Below are 7,500 nucleotides of genomic sequence, written 5' to 3'. Positions count from 1 at the left end.
AAGAGAAGTAAAATAAAAAACTTTCACACCTGCGGCCATACCACCCTGAAAGCGCCCGATCTCGTCTGATCTCGGAAGCTAAGCAGGGTTGAGCCTGGTTAGTACCTGGATGGGAGACCGCCTGGGAATACCAGGTGTTGTAGGCTTTTAATTTTTTCTCACAGTCCGGGGAGAGCTTTTTGCCATGTGTTTCTTGCTCATCATCAAAGCTTTAAACCCTTATTTGAACCTTCTCACCTTCTCTGTCCTGTCCCAGGGCTTATAATTCTTTCTGTCTGACGACAAGCAGCAGCAGCAGCAGCAGCAGCAGCAGCAGCAGCAGCAGCAACAGAATAAGAAAAGTAAAATAAAGAGCTTTCACACCTGCAGCCATACCTCCCTGAAAGCGCCCGATCTCGTCTGATCTCGGAAGCTAAGCAGGGTTGGGCCTGGTTAGTACCTGGATGGGAGACCGCCTGGGAATACCAGGTGTTGTAGGCTTTTAATTTTTTCTCACAGTCCGGGGAGAGCTTTTTGCCATGTGTTTCTTGCTCATCATCAAAGCTTTAAACCCTTATTTGAACCTTCTCACCTTCTCTGTCCTGTCCCAGGGCTTATAATTCTTTTTGTCTGACGACAAGCAGCAGCAGCAGCAGCAGCAGCAGCAGCAGCAGCAGCAGCAGCAGCAGCAGCAGCAGCAGCAGCAGCAGCAGCAGCAGCAGCAGCAGCAGCAGCAGCAGCAGCAGCAGCAGCAGCAGCAGCAGCAGCAGCAGCAGCAGCAGCAGCAGCAGCAGCAGCAGAATAAGAGAAGTAAAATAAAAAACTTTCACACCTGCGGCCATACCACCCTGAAAGCGCCTGATCTCGGAAGCTAAGCAGGGTTGGGCCTGGTTAGTACCTGGATGGGAGACCGCCTGGGAATACCAGGTGTTGTAGGCTTTTAATTTTTTCTCACAGTCCGGGGAGAGCTTTTTGCCATGTGTTTCTTGCTCATCATCAAAGCTTTAAACCCTTGTTTGAACCTTCTCACCTTCTCTGTCCTGTCCCAGGGCTTATAATTCTTTCTGTCTGACGACAAGCAGCAGCAGCAGCAGCAGCAGCAGCAGCAGCAGCAGCAGCAGCAGCAGCAGCAACAGAATAAGAGAAGTAAAATAAAAAACTTTCACACCTGCGGCCATACCACCCTGAAAGCGCCCGATCTCGTCTGATCTCGGAAGCTAAGCAGGGTTGGGCCTGGTTAGTACCTGGATGGGAGACCGCCTGGGAATACCAGGTGTTGTAGGCTTTTAATTTTTTCTCACAGTCCGGGGAGAGCTTTTTGCCATGTGTTTCTTGCTCATCATCAAAGCTTTAAACCCTTATTTGAACCTTCTCACCTTCTCTGTCCTGTCCCAGGGCTTATAATTCTTTTTGTCTGACGACAAGCAGCAGCAGCAGCAGCAGCAGCAGCAGCAGCAGCAGCAGCAGCAGCAGCAGCAACAGAATAAGAGAAGTAAAATAAAAAACTTTCACACCTGCGGCCATACCACCCTGAAAGCGCCTGATCTCGTCTGATCTCGGAAGCTAAGCAGGGTTGGGCCTGGTTAGTACCTGGATGGGAGACCGCCTGGGAATACCAGGTGTTGTAGGCTTTTAATTTTTTCTCACAGTCCGGGGAGAGCTTTTTGCCATGTGTTTCTTGCTCATCATCAAAGCTTTAAACCCTTATTTGATCCTTCTCACCTTCTCTGTCCTGTCCCAGGGCTTATAATTCCTTTTGTCTGACGACAAGCAGCAGCAGCAGCAGCAGCAGCAGCAGCAGCAGCAGCAGCAGCAACAGCAGCAGCAGCAACAGCAGCAGCAGCAACAGCAGCAGCAGCAACAGCAGCAGCAGCAACAGCAGCAGCAGCAACAGCAGCAGCAGCAACAGCAGCAGCAGCAACAGCAGCAGCAGCAACAGCAGCAGAATAAGAGAAGTAAAATAAAAAACTTTCACACCTGCGGCCATACCACCCTGAAAGCGCCCGATCTCGGAAGCTAAGCAGGGTTGGGCCTGGTTAATACCTGGATGGGAGACCGCCTGGGAATACCAGGTGTTGTAGGCTTTTTCTTTTCTCACAGTCCGGGGAGAGCTTTTTGCCATGTGTTTCTTGCTCATCATCAAAGCTTTAAACCCTTATTTGAACCTTCTCACCTTCTCTGTCCTGTCCCAGGGCTTATAATTCTTTCTGTCTGACGACAAGCAGCAGCAGCAGCAGCAGCAGCAGCAGCAGCAGCAGCAGCAGCAGCAGCAGCAGCAGAATAAGAGAAGTAAAATAAAAAACTTTCACACCTGCGGCCATACCACCCTGAAAGCGCCCGATCTCGTCTGATCTCGGAAGCTAAGCAGGGTTGGGCCTGGTTAGTACCTGGATGGGAGACCGCCTGGGAATACCAGGTGTTGTAGGCTTTTAATTTTTTCTCACAGTCCGGGGAGAGCTTTTTGCCATGTGTTTCTTGCTCATCATCAAAGCTTTAAACCCTTATTTGAACCTTCTCACCTTCTCTGTCCTGTCCCAGGGCTTATAATTCTTTTTGTCTGACGACAAGCAGCAGCAGCAGCAGCAGCAGCAGCAGCAGCAGCAGCAGCAGCAGCAGCAGCAGCAGCAGCAGCAGCAGCAACGGAATAAGAGAAGTAAAATAAAAAACTTTCACACCTGCGGCCATACCACCCTGAAAGCGCCCGATCTCGTCTGATCTTGGAAGCTAAGCAGGGTTGGGCCTGGTTAGTACCTGGATGGGAGACCGCCTGGGAATACCAGGTGTTGTAGGCTTTTAATTTTTTCTCACAGTCCGGGGAGAGCTTTTTGCCATGTGTTTCTTGCTCATCATCAAAGCTTTAAACCCTTATTTGAACCTTCTCACCTTCTCTGTCCTGTCCCAGGGCTTATAATTCTTTTTGTCTGACGACAAGCAGCAGCAGCAGCAGCAGCAGCAGCAGCAGCAGCAGCAGCAGCAGCAGCAGCAGCAGCAGCAGCAGCAGCAGCAACAGAATAAGAGAAGTAAAATAAAAAACTTTCACACCTGTGGCCATACTACCCTGAAAGCGCCCGATCTCGTTTGATCTCGGAAGCTAAGCAGGGTTGGGCCTGGTTAGTACCTGGATGGCAGACCGCCTGGGAATACCAGGTGTTGTAGGCTTTTAATTTTTTCTCACAGTCCGGGGAGAGCTTTTTGCCATGTGTTTCTTGCTCATCATCAAAGCTTTAAACCCTTATTTGAACCTTCTCACCTTCTCTGTCCTGTCCCAGGGCTTATAATTCTTTCTGTCTGACGACAAGCAGCAGCAGCAGCAGCAGCAGCAGCAGCAGCAGCAGCAGCAACAGAATAAGAAAAGTAAAATAAACAGCTTTCACACCTGCGGCCATACCACCCTGAAAGCGCCCGATCTCATCTGATCTCGGAAGCTAAGCAGGGTTGGGCCTGGTTAGTACCTGGATGGGAGACCGCCTGGGAATACCAGGTGTTGTAGGCTTTTTCTTTTCTCACAGTCCGGGGAGAGCTTTTTGCCATGTGTTTCTTGCTCATCATCAAAGCTTTAAACCCTTATTTGAACCTTCTCACCTTCTCTGTCCTGTCCCAGGGCTTATAATTCTTTCTGTCTGACGACAAGCAGCAGCAGCAGCAGCAGCAGCAGCAGCAGCAGAAGCAGAAGCAGAAGCAGAAGCAGCAGAAGCAGAAGCAGAAGCAGAAGCAGCAGCAGCAGAAGCAGCAGCAGCAGAAGCAGCAGCAGCAGCAGCAGCAGCAGCAACAGAATAAGAGAAGTAAAATAAAAAACTTTCACACCTGCGGCCATACCACCCTGAAAGCGCCCGATCTCGTCTGATCTCGGAAGCTTAGCAGGGTTGGGCCTGGTTAGTACCTGGATGGGAGACCGCCTGGGAATACCAGGTGTTGTAGGCTTTTTCTTTTCTCACAGTCCGGGGAGAGCTTTTTGCCATGTGTTTCTTGCTCATCATCAAAGCTTTAAACCCTTATTTGAACCTTCTCACCTTCTCTGTCCTGTCCCAGGGCTTATAATTCTTTCTGTCTGACGACAAGCAGCAGCAGCAGCAGCAGCAGCAGCAGCAGCAGCAGCAGCAGCAGCAGCAGCAGCAGCAGCAGCAACAGAATAAGAGAAGTAAAATAAAAAACTTTCACACCTGCGGCCATACCACCCTGAAAGCGCCCGATCTCGTCTGATCTCGGAAGCTAAGCAGGGTTGGGCCTGGTTAGTACCTGGATGGGAGACCGCCTGGGAATACCAGGTGTTGTAGGCTTTTTCTTTTCTCACAGTCCGGGGAGAGCTTTTTGCCATGTGTTTCTTGCTCATCATCAAAGCTTTAAACCCTTATTTGAACCTTCTCACCTTCTCTGTCCTGTCCCAGGGCTTATAATTCTTTTTGTCTGACGACAAGCAGCAGCAGCAGCAGCAGCAGCAGCAGCAGCAGCAGCAGCAGCAGCAGCAGCAGCAGCAGCAGCAGCAGCAACAGAATAAGAGAAGTAAAATAAAAAGCTTTCACACCTGCAGCCATACCACCCTGAAAGCGCCCGATCTCGTCTGATCTCGGAAGCTAAGCAGGGTTGGGCCTGGTTAGTACCTGGATGGGAGACTGCCTGGGAATACCAGGTGTTGTAGGCTTTTAATTTTTTCTCACAGTCCGGGGAGAGCTTTTTGCCATGTGTTTCTTGCTCATCATCAAAGCTTTAAACCCTTATTTGAACCTTCTCACCTTCTCTGTCCTGTCCCAGGGCTTATAATTCTTTCTGTCTGACGACAAGCAGCAGCAGCAGCAGCAGCAGCAGCAGCAGCAGCAGCAGCAGCAACAGAATAGGAAAAGTAAAATAAAGAGCTTTCACACCTGCGGCCATACCTCCCTGAAAGCGCCCGATCTCGTCTGATCTCGGAAGCTAAGCAGGGTTGGGCCTGGTTAGTACCTGGATGGGAGACCGCCTGGGAATACCAGGTGTTGTAGGCTTTTAATTTTTTCTCACAGTCCGGGGAGAGCTTTTTGCCATGTGTTTCTTGCTCATCATCAAAGCTTTAAACCCTTATTTGAACCTTCTCACCTTCTCTGTCCTGTCCCAGGGCTTATAATTCTTTTTGTCTGACGACAAGCAGCAGCAGCAGCAGCAGCAGCAGCAGCAGCAGCAGCAGCAGCAGCAGCAGCAGCAGCAACAGAATAAGAGAAGTAAAATAAAAAACTTTCACATCTGCGGCCATACCACCCTGAAAGCGCCCGATCTCCTCAGATCTCGGAAGCTAAGCAGGGTTGGGCCTGGTTAGTACCTGGATGGGAGACCGCCTGGGAATACCAGGTGTTGTAGGCTTTTAATTTTTTCTCACAGTCCGGGGAGAGCTTTTTGCCATGTGTTTCTTGCTCATCATCAAAGCTTTAAACCCTTATTTGAACCTTCTCACCTTCTCTGTCCTGTCCCAGGGCTTATAATTCTTTTTGTCTGACGACAAGCAGCAGCAGCAGCAGCAGCAGCAGCAGCAGCAGCAGCAGCAGCAGCAGCAGCAGCAGCAACAGAATAAGAGAAGTAAAATAAAAAACTTTCACACCTGCGACCATACCACCCTGAAAGCGCCCGATCTCGTCTGATCTCGGAAGCTAAGCAGGGTTGGTCCTGGTTAGTACCTGGATGGGAGACCGCCTGGGAATACCAGGTGTTGTAGGCTTTTTCTTTTCTCACAGTCCGGGGAGAGCTTTTTGCCATGTGTTTCTTGCTCATCATCAAAGCTTTAAACCCTTATTTGAACCTTCTCACCTTCTCTGTCCTGTCCCAGGGCTTATAATTCTTTTTGTCTGACGACAAGCAGCAGCAGCAGCAGCAGCAGCAGCAGCAGCAGCAGCAGCAGCAGCAGCAGCAGCAGCAGCAGCAGCAGCAGCAGCAGCAGCAGCAGCAGCAGCAGCAGCAGCAGCAGCAGCAGCAGCAGCAGCAGCAGCAGCAGCAGCAGCAGCAGCAGCAGCAGCAGAATAAGAGAAGTAAAATAAAAAACTTTCACACCTGCGGCCATACCACCCTGAAAGCGCCTGATCTCATAAGCTAAGCAGGGTTGGGCCTGGTTAGTACCTGGATGGGAGACTGCCTGGGAATACCAGGTGTTGTAGGCTTTTAATTTTTTCTCACAGTCCGGGGAGAGCTTTTTGCCATGTGTTTCTTGCTCATCATCAAAGCTTTAAACCCTTATTTGAACCTTCTCACCTTCTCTGTCCTGTCCCAGGGCTTATAATTCTTTTTGTCTGACGACAAGCAGCAGCAGCAGCAGCAGCAGCAGCAGCAGCAGCAGCAGCAGCAGCAGCAGCAGCAGCAGCAGCAGCAGCAGCAGCAGCAGCAGCAGCAGCAGCAGCAGCAGCAGCAGCAGCAGCAGCAGCAGCAGCAGCAGAATAAGAGAAGTAAAATAAAAAACTTTCACACCTGCGGCCATACCACCCTGAAAGCGCCCGATCTCGGAAACTAAGCAGGGTTGGGCCTGGTTAGTACCTGGATGGGAGACCGCCTGGGAATACCAGGTGTTGTAAGCTTTTTCTTTTCTCACAGTCCGGGGAGAGCTTTTTGCCATGTGTTTCTTGCTCATCATCAAAGCTTTAAACCCTTATTTGAACCTTCTCACCTTCTCTGTCCTGTCCCAGGGCTTATAATTCTTTCTGTCTGACGACAAGCAGCAGCAGCAGCAGCAGCAGCAGCAGCAGCAGCAGCAACAGAATAAGAGAAGTAAAATAAAAAACTTGCACACCTGCGGCCATACCACCCTGAAAGCGCCCGATCTCGTCTGATCTCGGAAGCTAAGCAGGGTTGGGCCTGGTTAGTACCTGGATGGGAGACCGCCTGGGAATACCAGGTGTTGTAGGCTTTTAATTTTTTCTCACAGTCCGGGGAGAGCTTTTTGCCATGTGTTTCTTGCTCATCATCAAAGCTTTAAACCCTTATTTGAACCTTCTCACCTTCTCTGTCCTGTCCCAGGGCTTATAATTCTTTTTGTCTGACGACAAGCAGCAGCAGCAGCAGCAGCAGCAGCAGCAGCAGCAGCAGCAGCAGCAGCAGCAGCAGCAGCAGCAGCAGCAGCAGCAGCAGCAGCAGCAGCAGCAGCAGCAGCAGCAGCAGCAGCAGCAACAGAATAAGAGAAGTAAAATAAAAAACTTTCACACCTGCGGCCATACCACCCTGAAAGCGCCTGATCTCGGAAGCTAAGCAGGGTTGGGCCTGGTTAGTACCGGGATGGGAGACCGCCTGGGAATACCAGGTGTTGTAGGCTTTTAATTTTTTCTCACAGTCCGGGGAGAGCTTTTTGCCATGTTTCTTGCTCATCATCAAAGCTTTAAACCCTTATTTGAACCATCTCACCTTCTCTGTCCTGTCCCAGGGCTTATAATTCTTTTTGTCTGACGACAAGCAGCAGCAGCAGCAGCAGCAGCAGCAGCAGCAGCAGCAGCAGCAGCAGCAGCAACAGAATAAGAGAAGTAAAATAAAAAACTTTCACACCTGCGGCCATACCACCCTGAAAGCGCCCGATCTCGT

The 7,500-nt window shown here is 50.4% G+C and overlaps 16 non-coding genes and 5 pseudogenes across 16 annotated transcripts in view; all 21 read left to right on the top strand.

Moving 5' to 3' along the window:
* The first annotated feature begins 27 nt into the window (after positions 1-27).
* Positions 28-146, top strand: LOC128478180 (5S ribosomal RNA). Its single transcript, XR_008349114.1, has one exon. It is a non-coding gene; the product is annotated as a 5S ribosomal RNA (ribosomal RNA).
* A 215-nt stretch (positions 147-361) lies between these two features.
* LOC128476856 (5S ribosomal RNA) lies at positions 362-480 on the top strand. The gene has a single exon (XR_008347849.1). It is a non-coding gene; the product is annotated as a 5S ribosomal RNA (ribosomal RNA).
* Positions 481-809: 329 nt separating this feature from the next.
* LOC128479734 (uncharacterized) lies at positions 810-918 on the top strand (annotated as a pseudogene).
* A 227-nt stretch (positions 919-1,145) lies between these two features.
* On the top strand, positions 1,146-1,264 carry LOC128477904 (5S ribosomal RNA). Its single transcript, XR_008348852.1, has one exon. It is a non-coding gene; the product is annotated as a 5S ribosomal RNA (ribosomal RNA).
* A 227-nt stretch (positions 1,265-1,491) lies between these two features.
* LOC128477214 (5S ribosomal RNA) lies at positions 1,492-1,610 on the top strand. Its single transcript, XR_008348196.1, has one exon. It is a non-coding gene; the product is annotated as a 5S ribosomal RNA (ribosomal RNA).
* Positions 1,611-1,954: 344 nt separating this feature from the next.
* On the top strand, positions 1,955-2,063 carry LOC128480200 (uncharacterized; annotated as a pseudogene).
* Positions 2,064-2,288: 225 nt separating this feature from the next.
* On the top strand, positions 2,289-2,407 carry LOC128477892 (5S ribosomal RNA). Its single transcript, XR_008348841.1, has one exon. It is a non-coding gene; the product is annotated as a 5S ribosomal RNA (ribosomal RNA).
* Positions 2,408-2,652: 245 nt separating this feature from the next.
* On the top strand, positions 2,653-2,771 carry LOC128477544 (5S ribosomal RNA). Its single transcript, XR_008348510.1, has one exon. It is a non-coding gene; the product is annotated as a 5S ribosomal RNA (ribosomal RNA).
* A 248-nt stretch (positions 2,772-3,019) lies between these two features.
* LOC128479087 (5S ribosomal RNA) lies at positions 3,020-3,138 on the top strand. Its single transcript, XR_008349977.1, has one exon. It is a non-coding gene; the product is annotated as a 5S ribosomal RNA (ribosomal RNA).
* Positions 3,139-3,353: 215 nt separating this feature from the next.
* Positions 3,354-3,472, top strand: LOC128476121 (5S ribosomal RNA). The gene has a single exon (XR_008347144.1). It is a non-coding gene; the product is annotated as a 5S ribosomal RNA (ribosomal RNA).
* A 309-nt stretch (positions 3,473-3,781) lies between these two features.
* On the top strand, positions 3,782-3,900 carry LOC128478283 (5S ribosomal RNA). The gene has a single exon (XR_008349210.1). It is a non-coding gene; the product is annotated as a 5S ribosomal RNA (ribosomal RNA).
* A 237-nt stretch (positions 3,901-4,137) lies between these two features.
* Positions 4,138-4,256, top strand: LOC128477879 (5S ribosomal RNA). The gene has a single exon (XR_008348829.1). It is a non-coding gene; the product is annotated as a 5S ribosomal RNA (ribosomal RNA).
* A 243-nt stretch (positions 4,257-4,499) lies between these two features.
* On the top strand, positions 4,500-4,618 carry LOC128477614 (5S ribosomal RNA). The gene has a single exon (XR_008348576.1). It is a non-coding gene; the product is annotated as a 5S ribosomal RNA (ribosomal RNA).
* A 218-nt stretch (positions 4,619-4,836) lies between these two features.
* LOC128476758 (5S ribosomal RNA) lies at positions 4,837-4,955 on the top strand. The gene has a single exon (XR_008347756.1). It is a non-coding gene; the product is annotated as a 5S ribosomal RNA (ribosomal RNA).
* A 233-nt stretch (positions 4,956-5,188) lies between these two features.
* On the top strand, positions 5,189-5,307 carry LOC128477677 (5S ribosomal RNA). Its single transcript, XR_008348639.1, has one exon. It is a non-coding gene; the product is annotated as a 5S ribosomal RNA (ribosomal RNA).
* Positions 5,308-5,540: 233 nt separating this feature from the next.
* LOC128477114 (5S ribosomal RNA) lies at positions 5,541-5,659 on the top strand. Its single transcript, XR_008348099.1, has one exon. It is a non-coding gene; the product is annotated as a 5S ribosomal RNA (ribosomal RNA).
* A 327-nt stretch (positions 5,660-5,986) lies between these two features.
* On the top strand, positions 5,987-6,095 carry LOC128480550 (uncharacterized; annotated as a pseudogene).
* A 302-nt stretch (positions 6,096-6,397) lies between these two features.
* Positions 6,398-6,506, top strand: LOC128480531 (uncharacterized; annotated as a pseudogene).
* A 210-nt stretch (positions 6,507-6,716) lies between these two features.
* LOC128477867 (5S ribosomal RNA) lies at positions 6,717-6,835 on the top strand. Its single transcript, XR_008348818.1, has one exon. It is a non-coding gene; the product is annotated as a 5S ribosomal RNA (ribosomal RNA).
* A 293-nt stretch (positions 6,836-7,128) lies between these two features.
* On the top strand, positions 7,129-7,237 carry LOC128479690 (uncharacterized; annotated as a pseudogene).
* Positions 7,238-7,462: 225 nt separating this feature from the next.
* LOC128477856 (5S ribosomal RNA) overlaps positions 7,463-7,500 on the top strand; it is a 119-nt gene continuing 81 nt past the window's right edge. Inside the window, exon 1 of the ribosomal RNA XR_008348807.1 lies at positions 7,463-7,500. This exon is cut by the window's right edge and continues 81 nt beyond it. This is a non-coding gene — a ribosomal RNA (5S ribosomal RNA).

The sequence above is a fragment of the Spea bombifrons genome, chromosome 2, assembly GCF_027358695.1.
Source record: "Spea bombifrons isolate aSpeBom1 chromosome 2, aSpeBom1.2.pri, whole genome shotgun sequence".
Classification (NCBI taxonomy): domain Eukaryota; kingdom Metazoa; phylum Chordata; class Amphibia; order Anura; family Pelobatidae; genus Spea; species Spea bombifrons.
This window is presented reverse-complemented; position numbering and strand designations above follow the sequence as displayed.